The 21705-nt window shown below is 38.0% G+C and overlaps 1 protein-coding gene and 1 long non-coding RNA gene across 2 annotated transcripts in view; one reads left to right on the top strand and one right to left on the bottom strand.

The window, feature by feature from the left end:
* Positions 1-16528, bottom strand: part of LOC146396029 (uncharacterized) — a 39870-nt gene extending 23342 nt beyond the window's left edge. The window contains exon 1 of the long non-coding RNA XR_014829891.1: positions 16289-16528. This is a non-coding gene — a long non-coding RNA (uncharacterized LOC146396029). The remainder of the gene's footprint in view (positions 1-16288) is intronic.
* The window catches only part of DNAJC10 (DnaJ heat shock protein family (Hsp40) member C10), a 184309-nt gene that overhangs the window by 98906 nt on the left and 63698 nt on the right, over positions 1-21705 (top strand). The window lies entirely within an intron of this gene.

Here is a 21705-nt window from a genome sequence, read left to right on the forward strand (position 1 = left end):
AATTTAAACTGCACTACCGTTATATAATGACACAAAGCCTGTCTCTCATCCACTTTTCTCACTTTCTGTCTCTGATGAAGCTGTTGGAGGGGTGGGTGCTGGTCTTGGACATAGTTCAGAGATCATCAAAAGGATCCCTTGCTGGGCAAAAAATACTGTCTTTAAACTACTAGCTGCAATGAATTAGTGCTTTGTTCCTTTGGCTAAATTACAGCACATTTTCTCCTATTGTAAGAAAAGTAAACCCTAGATGATTTCTTATATTAAGATTTTTCAAACACCTTGAAATAATACGATTGGATTTTAACTAAAAATAGCTTTCAATAAAGGAAGGGAGATAGTCAACGAATATTTCCTCGACACCCATTTGGGGCTCCACAGGCATTGGAGGCACACTAGCACAGTATTCCCTCATGGAGCAGCTTAGTGAGGGGAGACAAGGAATAAACTGTGTGCCAGGTAGTAAGAACCACAAGCAATCGTAAAGCTGGAGAAGGACAGAATGTGATGGGGTGGGTAACTACTGAGGGTAGGTGGTCCATGAAGGCCTCACTGATGAGAGAAGAGATATCACAAAATGCCTATGGGGAGGGGATGGATTACAACTAAACCAAGAAAAGAAAACCACCCCGAGAAGGGAAGGTAGGGTCCTGGAGTTAACTTTGCTGGTGGCTGCACAGCAGTCAGGTTTTGAGTCCTAATCTAGGCTCTGTCTACTCCCTGCCCTGCCTAACCTCATCTTTCAGATGAGGATAATAATGTTTGCCCTGCCTGTACCTCGGAGTTACTGATGTTTGAGTTAACGTTTACAGAATATTTTGAGCCCTACAGGCAAGAAACATTAGGAAAGCACAAGGTACAATTATGTTGTTTTCCCTGTATTTTTCTCCTATTTCTCTCAGTTCTGCCTGGGCTTTTTTCATTAAGGCAAATAAACAAACAGAACTGGTGGCCTATTCCTCCCTCTCCATGAGCCCACTTCATAGGTCAATCCGTACATTCTTCATCTATCAAGGGCAGTCCTGAGACCATCCTCTATACTCTAGAGTCAAGGTCAACCAGAAACTAAAAAAAGAGTGTTCTTCCCTTTAAAGTAAATAAACTCTCTCAGCGCATCACCCTAGACATGCTGGATGGGTTTTAACCCTTACCAGGAAGGCTCCCTAATACATTCTCCAAGAACTCATCCTCAGAAAAGCAAAAGGGGAAAGGATGGCACCCGGTCCTTGAAGTAGAAAGGAGAGTTAAATCACTGGCAGCAGCTTCCTTGTTTAATGTGTTGACTGTTCTAGGGAGGTGAACAGAACCCTGCCAGACATAATGTGCCTGTAAAATTCCATGACCCTCTTTTCACAGCCCTCAGATTGTATTCTAACATCCAGGTTCTTTTACCTACAACAGTAGAATATGGTAAACCTGGAGGGAACAGGATGCAGAGGAAGGGAAAAAAATAGGAAAATTTTTGTCAAGTAATGAAACTGATGGCAGCAAACTTTGTGAAATTATTTGAAATTAAACTCTTTAAATACTTCAGAATGGGATTTTAAAAACAACTGTTTATTGTAGAAATGCCGAACATTTACAAAAATAGGGGAAGTAGTTTAATGAGCAGCTAACTAATAACTAATTGCAGTTTCACTAATTTTCTACTCATCCATGTGTTTCATCTATGCCCCATCCCAACCCTTGTGCCTCTGTGAACCTTTTTTTTTTTTTTTTTTTTTTTTGGCTTTTCAGGGCCATACCAGTATCATGTAGAATTTCCCAGGATAGGAGCTGAATTGGAGCTGCATCTTCTAGCCTACACCACAGCTAAAGCCACGCTGGTTCCTTAACCCACTGAGCAAGACCAGGGATCAAACCTGCATCCTCATGGATACTAGTCGGGTTCATAACCTGCTGAGCCACAATGGGAACTCCCTCTGTGAATTATTTTTAAGCAAACCCCAGATCCACCCATCACTTCATCAATAAATACAGTCAATTCTCATTTTTCTGGGTAGTTATGTTCTATAAATTCATCACAAACACTGAATGAGCAAATATTGAACCACTGTCCATGGAGGAGAAACAGGGTTAGTTTCCTGCAAGCCTCAGGTCACACTGTGGACAACTGATCAATATGTAGCCCTGTTTTATGCATGTCTGTTTAAGGACACCTGATGTAACATATAATATTGATTAATTAACATTGAACTCAGTCAATCACACTGTAACTCATACCTGAAAGAAGTTTTCCTTGTGCATGGTATTGCTCAGAGGCCATTTTAAGCCACAAAATAACCAACAAAAAGCACAAAAACATGGAACACATGACACTAAAAAGACTGTGAGGTCACTTGTTTACAGTATAAGTGAAACAAGAAGGCTGAGAGCCATCCTGCACAGCTTCAGCTGAGAATGTGTGTGCCTTGGACAGTGTCAACTTTGTGTTCCTCTGCATGTGTCTGCAAGCAACGATGAAAACATCATATCAATTATGAGGGATAGAAATACATTTCAGTGAATAGGCAGATTCACAAATTCACAAGAAATGAGGATCAATTTTTGACATGTATTCCATGTCAAGATTTTTTTTGAACAGCACCATACCTTTATTTTTTACCTCAAGTTAAAAATAAAAATAATGGTTTTTTTTTCTTTTTATTTTTATGGCCACATCTGCAGCATAGGAAAGTTCTCAGGCTGGGGTCAAATTTGGAGCTGCAGCTGAGGCCTACCACAGCCACAGCAGCACTTGATCTGAGCTGCATCTGCCACCTATGCTGCAACTTGCAGTATTGCCAGATCTTTAACCCACTGAGAGATGCCAGAACTCAAACTCGCATCTTCACAGAGACAACAATGGGTCCTTAACCTGCTAGGCCACATGGGAACTTTGGGGTATTTTTAAATGACATTGGTCATTTAATAATGACACTCATTCAATAATGACATTCATTTAATAATGCAAATTAAATATATCACTCATTAATTCAAATATTTATTAAGTGCCTACCACATGCTTTAACATTGGATGAAACAAGGATAAAATTAGAGCAATAATTACATAATGCCCAGTCTCAAATATGATAATCATTTCAAATAAATAATACCAAGGGTTTAAAATTTTTTTTTTTTAATTTTTTTGTCTTTTGTCTTTTTTTTTTTTTGTTGTTGTTGTTGTTGCTATTTCTTGGGCCGCTCCCTCGGCATATGGAGGTTCCCAGGCTAGGGGTTGAATCGGAGCTGTAGCCACCGGCCTACGCCAGAGCCACAGCAACGCGGGATCCAAGCCACGTCTGCAACCTACACCACAGCTCACGGCAACGCCGGATCGTTAACCCACTGAGCAAGGGCAGGGACCGAACCCGCAACCTCATGGTTCCTAGTCGGATTCGTTAACCACTGCGTCACGACGGGAACTCCTAAAAATTTTTTTTCTAATGTATTTTTGAAGGCAGGATTCCCTATCATCATGAGGCTCCATCCTGTATAATAATATAAAATTATTAAGAAAATGTACTTTGGAGTTCCCATTGTGGTGCAGTGGAAATGAATCTAAGAACCATGAGGCTGCAGGTTCGATCCCTGGCCTCTTGCAGTGAGTTAAGGATCCAGTGTTGCCGTGAGCTGTGGTGTAGGTCGCAGATGCGGCTCGGATCTGGCTTAGCTGTGGCCGGCAGCTACAGCTCTGATTAGACCCCTAGACTGGGAATCTCCATATGCTGTGGGTATGGCCCTAAAAAGACAAAAAAAAAAAAAAAAGAAAGAAAGAAAAAAGAAAATGTACTTTAATTCCTCACATCCTTGAGTATTTGTTAGCTAACCAATCACTATACTGCTCGCTTTATTTCTGCCTTTTGTGTTGCTATATAAAAACCACATCAATGAATCTTTTTAGTTGTTTAATATCCACTTAGTAAATTTCCATTTGTAATATGACTGAGATTCTGACTTATAACATTTTTCAAAGATGGGAAAATGCAAGAGTTCCAGCAATATAATTTATCTAAGATAATTACCTAAAATATGGTATTAGACCACTTTCGAATACATAGAAAGTTTTCTGTTATCAATCTTGATGGCATTCCTCTAAAAGGACTCTGGATCCAATTTTTAAGTTATCAGTGTATGAATGGCTGGATCTACAGACAATTGGAAACATAGGTGGTACATATACCAAGACTTTTATTTTATTTCTATTTTCAAATAAATTTCCCTTAAGTGTATTAGCCCCAGAAACACTTCAACAGTGTCATGGAACAATCATCTTTTTTTGATGCTTGAAGTATTAGAAACCAAAAACATATTCTTTTCTAAACAGTGAAAATTATAGTACTCAAGCTCTCAATTTTAAATAACAATGGAAATTATAATGAAAAATGCATACTTTCAAGTAATTGCATTTGGCCTATTATTCCTATTTAGTGTGAGACTGCCATATTTAAGCATGTTAGTGTTTTTGTGTTCTAGACTCAAAAGTACTAGAGATTAAAAAATTGAGCAGGCCAGGAAATTTAAATTCAGATGTGAATAATTCTAAACTATAGCAGTAGTTATGAGATTGCTAATAGATGTTTAATAACTTTTCCCCAGTATGAACAGCAGATTTTTCCTTGTATTCTTAGCTGCAACATATATTTTATTTTATTTTTTAATGATTATTATTTTTTCCATTATAGTTGGTTTGCAACATATTTTAGAAGAACCATCTCAACTGGCTTAAGATACAATAAAACCTTGAATAAGTCCAAAATTCACTCAAAGCTCTTAGTTAAATAGAAAGTTCTTGCTCTTAACCTTTATTTTTAAAAATTAAATGAAGTTAAGGGGTTTCCAGTCTGACATGTAAAAAGCTTAGAAGTCACACTTCATCCTAACAATGAAGAAACAGCTAAACTGAAAAATCAATAATTCAAAGTCAGAAGTAGGTAATGACTGGGCAGAGAACAGAAGATTTGTATGCAGTAGAAATATTCTGTATGATATTGTAATGATGGATACATGTTATTATACATCTGTCTAAATCCAAAAATATACAACACCAAGAATGAACTCTAATGTCAGCTATGGTCTTTGGAGAATTATGATTTGTCAATGCAGGTCACCATTTATTACAAATGTATCACTTGCTGGGGAATGATGACAATGGGAGAGTCTATGCGTGTGTAGGGTCAGAGAGCATATAGGAATATCTATGTCCTCCTCTCAATTTTGCTATGAACCCAAAACTCCTCTAAAAAGATTGTCTTAAAAATCAACAACTCGGAGTTCCTACTGCTGCACAACAGGATCAGTGATGTCTCTGCAGTATCAGGACACAGGTTCCATGCCCTACCTGGCACAGTGAATTAAAGGATCCAGCGTTGTTGCAGCTGTGGCCTAAGCCGTAACTGCGGCTTGGATCTGATCAATGGCCTGGGAACTCCAGATGCTATGGGACAGCCAAAAACAAAAGCAAAAACCCAACAACTCTTCTAGATACATAGGGAAGTGAGGTCATAGGACCAACCACTGCCCCTTGGTTGGAGAGACCAACAGATGAATGCAGAGAATCACAACTTACAGAGTAGAAACCTGTCAATAAAAACCTCCATGAAAACCCATGCAGGGGCTGGAGAATCTCAACTATAATTAATGAATTTCTAGAGCCAAAATATGGCAAGTCAGAGAGAAAAACTCCTAGGGGATCCAGTCATTATGGTCCCTCACACTTTGTGTTTTACCTCCTAAAACTCTGCAAAGTTCTCATGGTGAATATCAGAGAAAAATCTCCTCTTGCTTCCAGCAGGGAGAGAGGAAAAGGAACCACTTTGAAACATAGTAGAACATTTTGTCCTTCACAAACATGCCCTCAAGAGAAAAAACTTAACCAGAGCCTAACCTGCAAAAGTTTTGTCAGAATCTAAATGACTTGAAGGAAGAGAAATATTCAGCTCCAACCACAAAAGGCAGGAAAAGAATAGGAGTCAAATATAGGAATGAAGAACAAGAGCAACAAAAATAGAAAACGGAGACATGGTAGACATTAACCAACTATGTCAGTAGTCACTTTTGTCTTTTTCTGATTTTTTTTCCAATTTTATTGAGAAGTAATTGGCATACATCACTCTACAAGTTTAAGGCATGCAGCATGATGGCTTGATATATATTGTGAAATGATTACAACAATAGGTTCAGTTAACATCAATCTTCTCATATAGATACAAGAAAAAAAGTTTTCTCCTCATGAGAATTCTTAGGATTTACTTTAAACTTTTCTATGTATCATAACAGCAGTGTTATCTCTAGTTATTTTGATGTCAATGGCCTAAATGCACCAATTAATAGATACTGTCAGAGTGGATCAAAAATCAAGACCCAACCAATATGGTCTAAAGGAAATCATTTTTTTTTTTTTTTTCTCTTTGAAACTGTGGTTTTATTTCCTTTGGTTATATACCCACAAATGGCATTGCTGGGTCATATGGTAGTTCTATCTTTAATTTTTGGAGAAACTGCTTTACTGTTTTTCCATAGTGGCTGTACCAATTTACATCCTGACAAAATGTGTACAGGGCTCTTTTTCTCCACATCCTCACCAACATTTTTTATCTTCCGACCTTTTTCTTTCAGTTTTATTCAGCTGATTGTAATTGGCGTATCACACTAAGTTTAAGGTGTACAGTATAATAACTTTACTTATAAGAAACCCACCTTAACTATAAAGTCTATAGAGATTAAAAGTAAAGGGATAGAGAAAATAAATCATTCTAACACCAATCAAAAGAAAATGGTAGTAGCTATATCATTTCAGAAAAAGCAGAATTCAGAACAAGGAAAGTTATCATGGATAAAGAAGGATATTGCATAATGATAAAGGGACCAATTCTCCAATAAAATTTAACAATCTTCCGCACAGATACGCCTATTGACAGAGCAAAAAGATGATAAATCTGCAAGAAATGAAATAGATGAACCCACTACTGTAGTTCAAGACTTCAACACTCCCTATCAGAAATGGACCATTCCATCAGGCAGAAAATCAGTAAGAATATAGTTGAACTCAATACCGTGCATCAATCAACTAGAAATAATAAACATCCATAGATTATTTCATTCAAACAGCAGAATACACATCCTTCTCAAGCTCACACAGTTCATCAAGACAGAACACATTCCAGACCATAAAATACACTTTAAAAAATTTAAAACAATAGAGAGTTGCCACTGTGGCCCAGAGGGTTAAGGATCCTGTGTTGTCTCAGTCAGGTTGAGGTCACGGCTGAGATGCAAGTTCAATCCCTGACCTGGCACAGTGGGTTAAGGATCCAGTGTGGTCACAGCTGTGGCACAATTTGTGGCTGTGGCTTGGATTCAATCCCTGGCCCAAGAACTTCCATATGCCATGGTGTGGTAAAATGTATATATTTAGGACAGGAGGAATCATACAATGTCTGCTTTCATACCACAGTAGAATTAAACTAGAAATAAAAAACTAGACAGATAACTGGAAGATCCTGAAATATGTAGAAATTAAAAAACACACATTTAAATTAACACATGGGTCAAGAAAGAAATCAAGAAAATGCTTTAAATTTTTTAAACAAAATGAAAATGCAAACACAGCTCGTAAACATTTGTGAGATACAATGAAAGCAGTGCTTTGAAAGAAGTTTATACCATTAAGTGTAAAGTTGACCCTTAGACAACACTCATTTGAACTGCACTTATACACAGATTTTTTCCAATAAATGCATATTATAGGACTAAATAATCCATGGTTGAATCCATAGATGCAGAACTGCACATACAGAATAGAGGACCAAGTATAAATTTAGTCCAGATTTTCAATTGCTTTGAGAGTCATCGCCCCTAACCTCCACATTGCTGAAGATCAATAGCATTAAGAAAGATGATCTAAAAGTCAATCATCTAAGATTCAGCTTTAGAAAACCAGAAAAAGAGCAAATTAAATCCAAAGTAAGCAAAAGAAAATAATAAAAGTTAAGAGCAAAAATAATTGAAAACAGGAAATAGAGAAAAAACAAGACTGGTTCTTTAAAAAAAAAAATCAATAAACTCTATAAGCCTTTAGCCAGGCTAAGGAAAAAAGAAGATACAAATATCAGAAATGAAAGAGGGAACATCAGTATAGAGGCTATAGACATTGAAAAGATAATAAAAGAATACCATGAACAACCCTATGCCCACAGATTTGATACCTTAAATGAAGGGAACTATTCCTTGGAAGACACAATTTGACAAAACTCACAAAGAGCAAATAGACAACCTGAATAGGCTTATATCTATTAAAGAAATTAAGTGAATAATTAATAATTTTATAAAACAGAAAGTACCAGGCCCAGATAGGTTCACTGGTGAATTCTACCAAACATTTAAAGGAGAAATTAGGAGTCCTGTTGTGGTTCAGCAGGTTAAGAACCTAATGTAGTGTCCATAAGGATGCAGGTTTGAATCCTGGTCTTGCACAGTGGGTTAAGGATCGTGCATTGCCACAGGCTGTGGCATAGGTCACAGATGTGGCTCAAAACCAGTGTTGCCATAGCTATAGCACAAGCCTGCAGCTGCAGCTCCAATTCAACCCCTAGCCAGGGAACCTCCATTTGCTGCAAGTGTGGCCATAAAAAGAAAAAAATATATATATAAAAAGAAAAAATTATACTAATTCTCTATAATCTCTTTTGGAAGATAGAAGCAGAGAAAATGCTAACTTATTCTATGAAACTAGCATTACCATAATACTAAAACCAGACAAAGACATTATAAGACAAGAAAATATAGACCAAGCATTTCTCATGAACATAAATACAGAGATTCTCAATAAAATATTAGAAAATAAAATTTGAAAATATATTAAAAAAGTATATACATTATAACCTTGTGATTTATCTCAGGCAGGCTGATTCAATATTCAAAATCAAATAAATAAACGTAAAAAGTATAAGACTGAAGAATAAAAAGTCAAAACTAAAAAGTACAAAGTAGAGGTAAGTGAAAGTTGAAAGTAAAAGTTAAAAGTAAAGTGAAAAGGAAAAGGTGAAAGCAAAAGTAAAGGTAAAAGTGAAAGGAGTTAAAATTTGAGTGAAAAGTAGAAATAAAAAGTAAAAGGTGAAAGTAAAAAAGCAAAAGTAGAAGGTAAAAGTAAAAGTAAGAGTGAAAACTTAAAAGTGAAAGTGGAAAGCAAGAGCAAACATGGAATGTGAAAGTGTAATTTCAAAGCAAAAAGTGAAAGTTAAAAGAAAAACTAGAAAGTATAAGAGCAAAAGTTGAAAGTAAAATGTTAAAAGTGAAAGCAAAAGACAAAATCTCCTTTGAAGTAAAAAGCTACTTAGAAGTAAAAATCTGGTACAGAAACAATAGCCAGTAATGATAAAAATTCTCAGTAAGCTTATAGGTGAACTTCTTCCATATGATTACACACACACACACACACACACACACACACACACACACACACACCTATGGATAACATTACATTTGATGATGAGAAAATTGAAGCCTTCCTACTAACATGAGGAGCAGAGCAAGGCTGTTCCCTCTCACCATTGCTTTTCAGCATTGTAATGGAAATCCTAGCTAATGCAATAAGAAAAGAAAAGCATATAAAAGTACACAGGTTGGGGAAGAGAAATAAAACTGTCTTTGTAGATGATATGATCATCTATGTAGAAAATCCTAAACAATCAACAAACAAACAAACAAAAAAACCCTTATAAGAAAACTCCCTATTAGCAATTATTGGAAGGTTATAGGATACAAAGATACAAAGGTCAATCATTTTCCTACACAGGTATACTTCCTTTTATTGCACTTCACAGATATCACATTTTTTAATTGAAAGTTTATAGTATTAAAATACTTTATTGCTAAAAAAATGGCAATTTCTTTAGAACATTACTTAAACTTAGTTGATAAAGCAGCAACAAGGTTTGAAAGGACTGACTCCAATTTTAAAAGTTCTACTGTGGGTAAAAAGCTAACAGCTCTGCATGCCACAGAGAAATCGTTATGAAGGGAAGTCAATCAATGCAGCAAATTTTTCTATTTTATTAGGAAATTTTCATAAGCCACCCCAACCTTCAGCAACCATCACCCTAGTCAGTCAGTAGCCATCAACTTTGAGGCAAGACCCTCCACCAGCAAAAAAATTTAAAATTTACTGAGGAGCTCAGATGATGGTTCGCCTTTTCTAAAGTACTTTTAAACTATGGCCTGTGCATATATTTTTTTTTAGACATAATGCTATTATACACCTAATAGACTACAATATAGTGTAAATAAAACTTCTATATGTACTTGGAAACCAAGAAATTCATGTGACTCAATTATTGCAATATTCACTTTATTGCAGTGGCCTGCAATTGGACCTGCAATATTACTGAGGTATGCCTATATATCAGCAATGAACAAGTAAAATTTGAAATAAAAACAATACCATTTACATCAGCACCCCCTCAAAATGAAATACTTAGGTAGAAGTCTAACAAAATATGTATAAGATCTCTATGAGGAAAATGGCAAAACTCTGAAAAACTACATAACCATGAGACTCCACTCTTATCTGTCCTGTCTACCTATCCAACTTCACCTTCACTCTTTTTTTCTTTACCTTCATTCTTCGTCCACCTTCACTCTCACCCACATAAAATACACTGGCCACATTCAACTAATGCCAGTTCCTAAAAGGTCATACCATTTTTTATGTCTCTATGCCTTTGCACACACTATTCCCTCTAATGAGTTCTCAGCAGTGGAGACCATTACTAGTTATTATAAAGGGCTATACAGTGTTAATGCAGCCATTTGTAAGCCTAATGAAGAATAATGAGAAGTAAAGTATGGCTGGGTGACTTGCAGCACTTACTCTCAAAGGCAGGAGCCCTTTAATCCTAAAACTGCTCTTGTCAGGGTCATTGACAGACTCTATCATAAGGCCCCTTTTCCACCCTCCATTTGCTTCAGTCTCATTAGCACTGATCACTGTCCAGTAAAGCAAACTCTTCTCTGGCTTCAAAGTTACCACATTCTCTTGGTCCTCCCCAGTTTGCTGAACTCATCCGCTAGTTCTCTCCTACTTGACCTCTGAATGTGTGTGTAACTCAAGACTCCATCCTCTGCCCTCTTGTCCTCTGCTTTTCTCCACCTACATTCACTTACTGAACAGTCTTATTTGCTCCTTGGCTTCAAATACTTTTCTACATGTCAGTGACTCCCACACTTGGGTCACTAGCTTCAGCTTCTCTTCTAAGCTTCAGATTGATTCATCCAACTGCCTATTTGACTTTTTTTTTTTTTTTTTTTTGGAGATCTTGAAGACATTCCAAATTTAGATAATCAAAACAAAACATTGCCCCTGCCCTCCTCACAAAAAAATTTCTATTCCTTTCCTATCTTTCTTAGTAAAATGACTCCAGAGTTGCTTGTACCAAAAACCTAGGAGTGATTTTTATGCCTTTGCCTTCCCCCTACATCCAATTCATCAGTAAGTCTTATTTATGCTACTTCCAAAATTGATCCTGACTTTAGCTCCTTAGTACTAGCCTATTTCTAGCTTTTAGCATCTCCTGCCTAGATTGACAAAGAGCTTCCTAGCTGGATGCCATGTTGGCACTTTTGCCTCTCCACAATTTGTTATTCATGGCATAGTGGAAGTGATCTATTTTTTTTTTTTTTTTTTTTTTTAGTAATTATGACCATTTATTCAAGGAAGTGATCTTTATAAAGCATCAATTAAATGTCACTCTCTGGCTGAAGAATCCTTCAGTGACATCTCATTTTACTTAGAATAAAATGAAACCCTTTCCTTGATTGACAACAGTCTTGGTGATGTAACCCCGGCCTATTTCTCAAGCTTATCCGGCACTACTCTCGCTCCTGTCCACTTCCTTCCAGCCACACCAGGCTTCTTTCTGTTCTATGAACACCTCAACACATTTAGGCCATTGTACTTTCTGCTCCTTCTGCCTAGAATACTCTGTCCTATAGATATTTGCGATTGGCTCCTTCTTATCATTTAAATCTCAATCTCAATCTGAATATTACCTATAAAAGCCAGTTCTTGAAAATCCTGCTGCTCTTATTTACAATAATAAATCTAGTTTAGGCAATTGTGTGTATGGTGATTGTCTAAAACAAAATGGGAAACACATGAGGAGATACAGTTTTGTTGAAAGTGTGTTCAATTTAGAACCTGTTGAGTCTGAGATAGAATGCCAGTAGACATTTGAATGGATGAAAAAGAGATGATTGGATATGTAGCTACCCATAGAAAGGGGGCAACAGAATGCATGAGAATAGTCAGTTTTACCGCAGGAAATTAGCAAAGGAAAGTTACGAAAGGATTGGTGGTAGAACCCTCTGAAATGACACCCATTTCATTGATAAATATAGGAAGAGCTATCAAAAGGGTCTAGGGGATAAGAAGGAAAAAGTGAAGAACCAGGACACAAAGCAAAGGAGAAAGACATTTCCAGAAGAATGAAAATGATAAACTCTAATAAGAAATTAAAAGTGTAAATAAAACAAAAAAAGGTCTAGTGCTTTTGGAATTGATGCATCATTAATGGCCTGGGCTACAGCATTGAGCTGAATTGCAGTGGATTGGAGATAAAGAACACAGGTAATGACACTTATCTTCTTTGTTACAAAATGTCTGTCTCCTCTGCCAGATTTTAAGACCCATGAGGATCCACCATTCATGAGTGCTTCATCTTCAGTTTTGACTGACACTTGATACTTGCAAATTCTGAAACAAACTTTGTGATCATGATGACTATTCTGAAGAGACTTCAGTACTAACCCTAAGATTTGTATACTCAGTTTGCAAATGACTTGTTAACCATTTACACAGAGTATAGTACAGATTTGTCACAGGTCAGATCACAGTGTTGCAGGAAAGAAGTACTTTCTTAGAGTTTCCTGGTGGCCTAGCCGTTAAGAACTCAGCATTGCCACTGCTGTGACATGGGTTCAATCCCTGACTGGGGAACTTCTACATGCTGTGGGCACAGCCAAAAAAAAAAAAGAAAGAAAGAAAGAAAAGAAAGAAAGAAAGAAAGAAAGAAAGAAAGAAAGGATATATCTTCGTGTAATTAGAAAGGATTCCCTAAACTGCACTTAGCTTAAGACATCTAATGTACAAGATCCCCATGAGTAGCCCAATCTGCCTAGTATGGTCATGTTTTCCAGAACTCATTACAGTGCTAGGAACACAGTGCACACCCATCCCCTCAAAAGCACCAACCCAGTGAATGAATGAAAGGGAGCATCTGGAAGAGGGGAAGGGAGAAAGAGGACAGCAATAGAGGGATAAGGAGAAAAAAGGAGAGATAAATGGAGAAAGGAAGAGGAAAAAGAGAAAGTCAAACAGTGGGCTACAGCAGTGGGTAGACAGAATCTGTTTTCAAGATTAGAACATGTTAAACATATGTATATGTGGAGGCAAAAATAACCCAACAGGGAGAGGAATACAAAATACAAAGAGAAATTAACAAAGGAAATTAGCAAAGGAAAGTTACGAAAGTTGAGAGGGTAAGAGATGGGCTCAGAAACTAGCAAAGGATGCATTTTATATTGATAATCCAATGAAAAAGTAAGTTTTAGTGAGACCACCAGAATTGATAAGCCACAGATGACCTGTAAAGGCCAATTTTTAATTGTTTCATAATACTGTTTTCTTACTGATTTAATTGTGGAACTATGAGAAATAGCTAGTATTTATACTCATTCCAAATTTCTGGTTAAATTCTTTTGTTTTGGTCTTTTGCCTATTCAGGGCTGCACCCGCGTCATGTGGAAGTTCCCAGGCTAGGGGTCAAATTGGAGCTGTGGCTACCAGCCTACGCCAGAACCACAGCAACGTGGGATCCGGGCCGCATCTGCAACCTACACCACAGCTCACAGCCACGCCTTAACCCACTGAGCAAGGCCAGAGATTGAACCTGAATCCTAATGGATGCTAGTCAGATTCATTTCCGCTGAGCCACGACAGGAACTCCCTGATTAAATCCTTAATAACCCAGTTATAGTTTCTACACTCCATCAGAATTCTAATTTTTAGAACTTCCTACTTTTGCTTATAGCAGAAGGGGTAAAAACAAAGACCAAGAATCAAGAACAAATACACGTCATTTTCATATAAAATAAAGAGCTGAATCTCAATTTTTGAAAAATTGTTCTGCTTTCCCAGTTTCAGAACCAACAGAGAGCAACAGAAGAAACTGAGAAATAGGTTTGTTTTTTGTTATAAAAGAGATTCCAGTCTAAGTATCAACTATTTTAGTCCATGTTTTTTGAAGAATGTAAACTTCTTCCCACCTCCAGAAAAAAGAAAAAAAAAAAGAAACTGAACACTTACTAAACGCTACACTGGCGTTGTGCTAATGTACTCAAATTTCTTGTTTACCAAAATTGAACTGTCCCAACATTTCATTCTGTGTTCTCCTAACCTAAAGGACCAGGCTCTACTGATTTCTTTGTGCTTCTGAAACCTTATTTTGACCTTACCCCAAGCCCAAGGAAAGAAATCTGAGCTTTACCAGATTTGAATCGCAGTTAAAGACAGGCAAGAAATACAAATTCATTTTGTGTTTCCAAAACGAGGAGCCTGACCAGAACCTCACATCAGACTTCGTCTCTGTTTCACAAGATCTTTGTCAGGGCTGACCTTAGAGGTCCTCAGTTTGTAAAAAGACAGTGAAACTCAGGAAGCCCAAGTGACTTGACCACATGCCCCTTGTTAGAGACGAAATCAGGACTAGATTTCAGGTGTTTTGATTCCCAGAATTGTTCATTTCCCACAACCTGTGGGTGCCCTTTTAAAGTAATTGTAAATGTATGTGGCTAAAAAATTGTGTTACCGAAGAAGAGTGTATCCCATCTGATTCTTCTAAATTAAGTCTTTTTCTTTTTTTTTTTTTTTTTTTTTTTGGTCTTTTTGCCTTTCCTAGGGCCGCTCCCGTGGCATATGGAGGTTCCCAGGCTAGGGGTTGAATGGGAGCTATAGCCGCAAGCCTACACCAGAGCCACAGCAACACGGGATCCGAGCTGCGTTATGCGACCTACACCACAGCTCACAGCAATGCCGGATCCTTAACCCACTGAGCAAGGCCAGGGACCAAACCGCAACCTCATGGTTCCTAGTCGGATTCGTTAACCACTGCGCTATACGGGAACTCCTTCTAAATTAAATCTTGACATCCACTTTTTCTTCATCTCACTCATACCCACTTTCCCTAATTCAGAAGATGATATCCTGTTTGTTGAGAACCAGAGCCCATGTTCCCATTTTGCTTTGAGTCTTTTTGTCTTTTAATGTCTCCTGCTGTGAGTGTGGGTGCTCTGAACAAAGGGAAGCCTGCCTGGGTTTACTGAATGTGCAGAGCTAGTAAATCTAAAGAGAACTTTGAAATAAATGGCTCATTAGGATTTGTGGCTGTTTGTTTTATATGTAGATTCCTATTACATGAGCGATTGAGAGTTCTGTGTTGGCGCTGTCGGCCATGCCCCTCAAACCAAATCACACACCTCTACAAACCCCCCGGAACCCGTCAGCCCTAATGTTGTCCCAGCTCTGTGTCTACTCTGATGCTTTTCTGGGAGCAACCAGGGCACCCTACCAATGGGGGCCCCTCACGAGCACCTCTTCACTCACCCCTGCCAACACACAAAACTGAAGTGCAGGGGCTTCCACACTCCAGGATCTCTTTTGACCAATAATACATTTTCTTGCCTTTTGCTCCATCCCTGAACATGGTCTCTCCTAGATTCAAGCAAGCCCCTCTTTCCTTAAGCCCTAAGAGTATTGTCTTTTGAGTCTTTGAAACCCTATCCCTTCTAATTCTTGTTTCTTTACAGAGCTGAAGTCAGGTTGTGGTTCTCCTAGAGAGAAGAATGAAGAAGGAGAAAAAAAGTGGGGAATGTAATGCTTATATAGGCCTAACACAGATGTGGTCCATCCCAGAGAGATGGGGCACTGGTAAGAGGGAATCGCCAAAAACCATGTGTTACTTACATGTTTTGTTACTTTGAGGGAGAAATAGAGACTTTTGACAAAGCTTTTCATTTAAATTTCATTTAAATCCTCTTACATTTATGAGAGCTCCTCTAGTTTTCTCTCCATAAACTTCTTTGGTAAAACTTCTCTGTCTAGCCTGGACTTTTAAAGATCAAATTTACCCCTCTTCAATTTTTTTTAACATTCTCATCTTAACTCTTACTTCCTGCCTTGTTGGCACTAACTCTGTGCCCCTTCTCCAAATCTCCACCAGAAACAACAACAGACGTTTTCTAGGAGTGAAAGTACCTTTGGATACACAGCAGTCAGGATTCGTATTCCAGCAGTGGTTCTCAAAGTGTGGTCCCTGGGATAGCATCCAGGAGTCCTGGAACTTGATAGAAATGGGAATCTCAGGTCTCACGCCAGACTTACTTAGAAAGTCTGGGGGCATGGCCCAGCAACCCATTTTTCAAGCCCTCCAGGTGTTCCTGATGTAAGCTAAACTTTTAGGCTATTATAGTAACCATTGCCACGTGGTTCTCATTCAAAACACCCAGGGAGCAGTGATCATTTAAGACCTACCCACTAGAGACCCATTTGAATTGGAATACGATGGGGCCCAGTTAGCAGGTGATTTTCCTGCTTGGCCAGAGTGCTGAAATATTGCAGTATCCTCAAATTACTAAATAGGGAAACAATCTTTCTTCTATTGTGGAGGGTTTGGGGAGTAGGGGAAAGAAAGTGCAATACTGGTTTCCTGCTTTAAGTTCAAAATATTCAGCTCTCTTTATAACCTTAACTCTAAAATAGTCATTAACACGAGTATGAAGACTTCACGTCCAATTTTTAAAATCTTGCTTCAATAAAATATTTAAATGATCATTAGAATGTCTGAGCACATGTGGTAGAACTGCTCAAAGTAAGCAGAACTATTCCAAGCATCATGGACACGTAGATTGGCCATGGAGAACTTGTGGTTCATTGATGACTGGCTGGCTGCCTTCCCCCTTCACAAATTTAGCAACCCTTCAGGTCGGTGCCCTGGGCAACTGGCCTTCTCACACCCTCATCTCAGCCCCCAGTCATCTGGAACACAACTACAATCCTGCTAATGTCTTCAGACAAAGGCATCGTTTTATTCAGCTTTTATTAATAGCAGCAAGTGTTAGAGACTTTGTAGACTGAACCCTGTGGGGGAAAATGTTAGAGACCGGGTGTGGATTTAAGCATTATGACACCTCATCAAGCCATTTTTCCATTTTCTTTTCACAAGGACCAAAATAGACAATGGAAAAAACACCAAGTGCAATTTTCCAAATAGAAATGAGACACTGCTTGGGGAGTTCACAGATGAACTTGATATTTAGATAAATAACACACAATCACACAAATCTCTACTTTTTCTGGCTTAATCTGCCTCCATTACTGCCCACTGATTCGATGTGGGGATTTTTTTTTTCTTTCAATTTAAATAATCACACAGCATGTGGTTAGAAGCAGTGTAACCTTTTTGTTTTAGGAAAGTTAAAGGTTGACCAAGGTATTCAAGTTTGAGTGTTTTTACCTTTGTTGCATGGGCTACCCTGATTAGAAAGTCAGTTACATTAACGAGAACCTACTGTATAGCACAGGAAAATCTACTCAATAGTTTGTAATAACCTATATGGGAAAAAAGAATGGATATATTTATATGTATGACTGATTCACTTTGCTGTACACCTGAAACTAATACATTTGTAAGTCAACTATACTCCAATAAATTAAATTTTTTAAAAAAGAAAGAAAAGCCATCACACACACACACACACACACACACACACACACACACACACACACACACACACACACACACACAAGATCAATTACAACACAATTAGCCGAAACTCCGGTATGTTTTCTGGTTACGCCGTGAACTAATGGCTGAGCTACAGTTCAGGGAAAATCACCAAAATCACATGGCATTTATAGGGAAATTGAGTACCAGCTTGTTTTTACGTGAAAACACCAAAAAACACTTTATATCTATTCTGGGCTTGCAGTAGGTTAAAGAGCTTAAGGGAAATATGTAAGAGAAGCACTGTGGTTATCCTCTGAGTGAAGGCTTATCTGCTGTTTTGCTCACGGTATTCTGAACAGTGCTGGAGATGGTACGCACTGCAAAACTTACCGGCTGAGAATCCCATAAAATCTTGAACTTTGAAGTTATTGCAAAACTCAGGGAAAACAAAAGATGGAGAAAACACCACAGAGGTAATTTGAATGCTGGTTCATGTCAGACACATACCATTTTACTCCTTAAAAATGTCACAAACTTGTCCATGTTTTTAGATATGTAGTAGAGTGTTCAGTGAGACAGAACTTGAACTTGCCCCACGCAAACTATGAATATGCAGAGCCCAAAAGTAGCTGGGCAAGATTTGGACAAATTTGCAGTAGATGATTCCAGTCCCTTCTGAGCTTCCAAGTGCTTGACGCCTGTCAGAGAACCTAGAAGACCTTGACCAAAGACCCAGCGGCAAGAAGTAAAAACATAACCTGTGGCAGTAGAGAAACCAGCTGAGGGACATGGCCACCACACCAACTGAGCCACCAAAGGGAGGCAGAGCTTCTAGGCCTTGGTGGTGGTAGTTCCCAGTTCTTCAACCTGACCCAGAGATGGAACCTTGGTGAGATGCCCTCTTGGCTGAGGTGGCACCAAGGCAGGGATGTCATTCAACCTATAAGAGCAACAACCACAGCAGGGCAGTCTGCAGCAACCACATTTCTGAGGCGTGGCCAAAGGGCCTGCAAACTCTAAGGAGATGTTCTGTTTGGTTTCTTAAAATGGACCATATTACACAGAAAACTCCAAGACCGAGTGCTTCCTCCTGCCCTTTTGAATCATTATTACTAATAAAATTATAATTCTAAGGAGCTACAAAAGAGTAAAAATTGGAATTTAAAATATAATGGGCTTTGGGAATTCCCACTGTGGCTCTGTGGGTTAAGAATCCAAATGCAAGAATTTGGGTTGCTGCAGAGGCGCGGGTTACATCCCCAGCCATGCACAGTGTGTTAAAGGATTGGGTGTTGCCATAGCTGTGGCGTAGGTTGCAGTTGTGGCTGGGATTTAATCTCTGGCCAGGGAACTTCCATATCTTATGGGTACAGCCATAAAAAAACATACTGAAGGTAGAGAACACTGTCAGCCTTGGAAGGTGTAACATAACTTCTATCTTAGCTCTTATGGTTTTCTGAGGAGTCTGCTGATTCATCAGTTATATAGAGCCAAGTTAAAATTGGGCTTGCTCCGCATCAAAATTACATCATCGTTGGATACAGCAAAATGATTATGTAAATTTGGAAAGAATTTAAGGGCCAAAAGCAGAATACAGAAGAGGGAATGTTGGAATGAATCTTGAAAGACGTGCCTATACTTGTCAGGTTATCAGAGGGCAGGACTGCCAGGCCCAGAGAGGCAGCAAAAGGTAAAACACTGGAACCTTCAGCAGAAAAAATTAAAAATATTTTGTGCCCACAAAAAGACCTTTAAGTTGCCAATTATATATTGTATCATAAAAGTAAAATCTACAGGGTATAGCTGATACTGTGAAAAATACAAATGTAGATATTTAAAAACTCATAAATACAGGCAACGCTTATGAACTTTACCAGCAGCCAGGCAGCAGCTCCGTGTTTTCTGTGCATGATCTCACCTGGTCATCTAGGGATCCTGTCAGATAGATAGGTGATGTTATCCCTCTCCCTTTATAGATGAGGAAGCTGAAATCTGACAGAGATTACCCTCCTGATCAGGATGTGATTACACAGCCTTTTTGCTATGAGCTCCTCCCAAGATAACCAGTGTTGCAATCCCCAAGGATGTTTATCACCAAGGTACATGTAGGATGAGAATTAATCTCTTGGCCCAAGTTGTAAAAGGGAATGCTTGGGGAATTTCTGCTGTGGCTGAGCAGGTTATGAACCCAACGAGTATCCATGAGGATGCAGGTTCGATCCCTGGCCTCCCTCAGTGAGTTAAAGATTCAGTGTTCTGTGAGCTGTGTTGTAGGTCGCATATTTGGCTCAGATCTGGTGTTGCTGTGGCTGTGCTGATTTGACCCCTAGCCTGAGAACTTCCATATGCCGCAACTGCAGTCCTGAAAAAACAAAAAACAAAAAACAGTGAATTCTTGGCTCTCAGATCCTTCTATTTTATACTTTCTTTTGGTATTTTACAATTTTTAATGTTTTTAATGCAGTATTTTTTCCTCTGCATGTTTCTCAAATCATTTGCAGACTGCCAACTATACTTTTTATTTTGAACAATTAATTTTATTCATTTACAATGTCTTAATTTACAGTGTGTTTATTTCTGCTGTACAGAGAAGTGATTCAGCCATACATATACACATATCTATTTCCCATATATGTTATCACAGAACATTGAGTAGATTACCCTGAGCTGTCCAGGGGGTCCCTGTTGATCATCCATTCCACATGCAAATATGTGCCTTTGCCATTTCCAAACCCCCAGTCCATCCCTTCCCCACTTCCCCTTTGGTAACCGTATGTTTGTTTTCAAAGTTTGTGAGTCTGTTTCTATTTTGCAAATAAGTTCATTTGTATCATTTTAAAAATTCCACTTAGAAGTGATATTGTATGGTATTTGTCTTTTTCTGACTTCAATTAGTATAATTTCTAGTTGCATCCATGTTGCTGCAAGTGGTATTATTTAATTCTACTTTACGGCTTAGTAATATCCCATTGTCCAAATGTACCACATCTTCTTTATCCATTTGTCGCTGAATCATATTGTAGTTCTACACTGATTTTTTTAAGGAACCTCCATACTGTTTTCCATGGTGGTTGTACCAATTTACAAACCCACCAAAGGTGTAGGAGGGTTCCCTTTTCTCAGCACCTTCTCAGCGTTTATTTTTTGTAGACTTTTTAATGATGGCCATTCTGACTAATGTGAGGCAATACTTCATTTCAGTTTTGATTTGCATTTCTCTAATAATTAGTGATGTTGAGCATCTCTTCTTGTGTTTTTTGGCCATCTGTCTTTGGAGAAATGTCTATTTAGATCTGCCCATTTTTTGATTGGATTGTTTATATTCTTGATATAAAGCTGCATGAAATGTTTGTATTCTGGAGATCAACCCCTTGTTGTTTGCGTTGTTTGCAAAGATTTTTCTCCCATTCTGTGGGTTGTCTTTTTGTTTATTGTCTCTTAAAAAAAAAAACTAACTATACTTTTTAAATCAATACATTTGGCTTATCAGAAGTGGGAACCAAAAAAGATGTTTTGATGTTTAGCTCTTTTTTAACCTCAGAATTTTTTTTTTTAGTCCATAATCATTATATGGACAATTCTGTGTCCTGCTTTATTTATTTATAATTTCTTGCATTATTAAATTCCTACAAAAACATTTGAAAAGTTGATAGTATTTTCTCTAAATATAGGCATTTTAGCCAATCTTCTGTCAAATGACAGACATAAATATAAAATTGAAAATTAAGTTATCCTAACTCTTACCTTAGCTCTAGAGATCTAGAAACCAATCAGTAGATACTGCTCTCAGAATTGGTACCTAAAAGGCTATTGCAATCAGTAAATTATACAGCCTGTCACAGTTGATCAATTTTTACCATATTAACAGTGATTACATGTTTCTCATGTTTCACTGGGAAATCAAATAATTGACCACAGCTGGCAACATTTTATTTTACATGGAACA

The sequence above is a fragment of the Sus scrofa genome, chromosome 15 (assembly GCF_054392235.1).
Source record: "Sus scrofa isolate SSC_HxYL_T2T_F1_AM1 chromosome 15, Sscrofa_HxYL_maternal_Yorkshire_Landrace_v2.0, whole genome shotgun sequence".
Lineage (NCBI taxonomy): Eukaryota > Metazoa > Chordata > Mammalia > Artiodactyla > Suidae > Sus > Sus scrofa.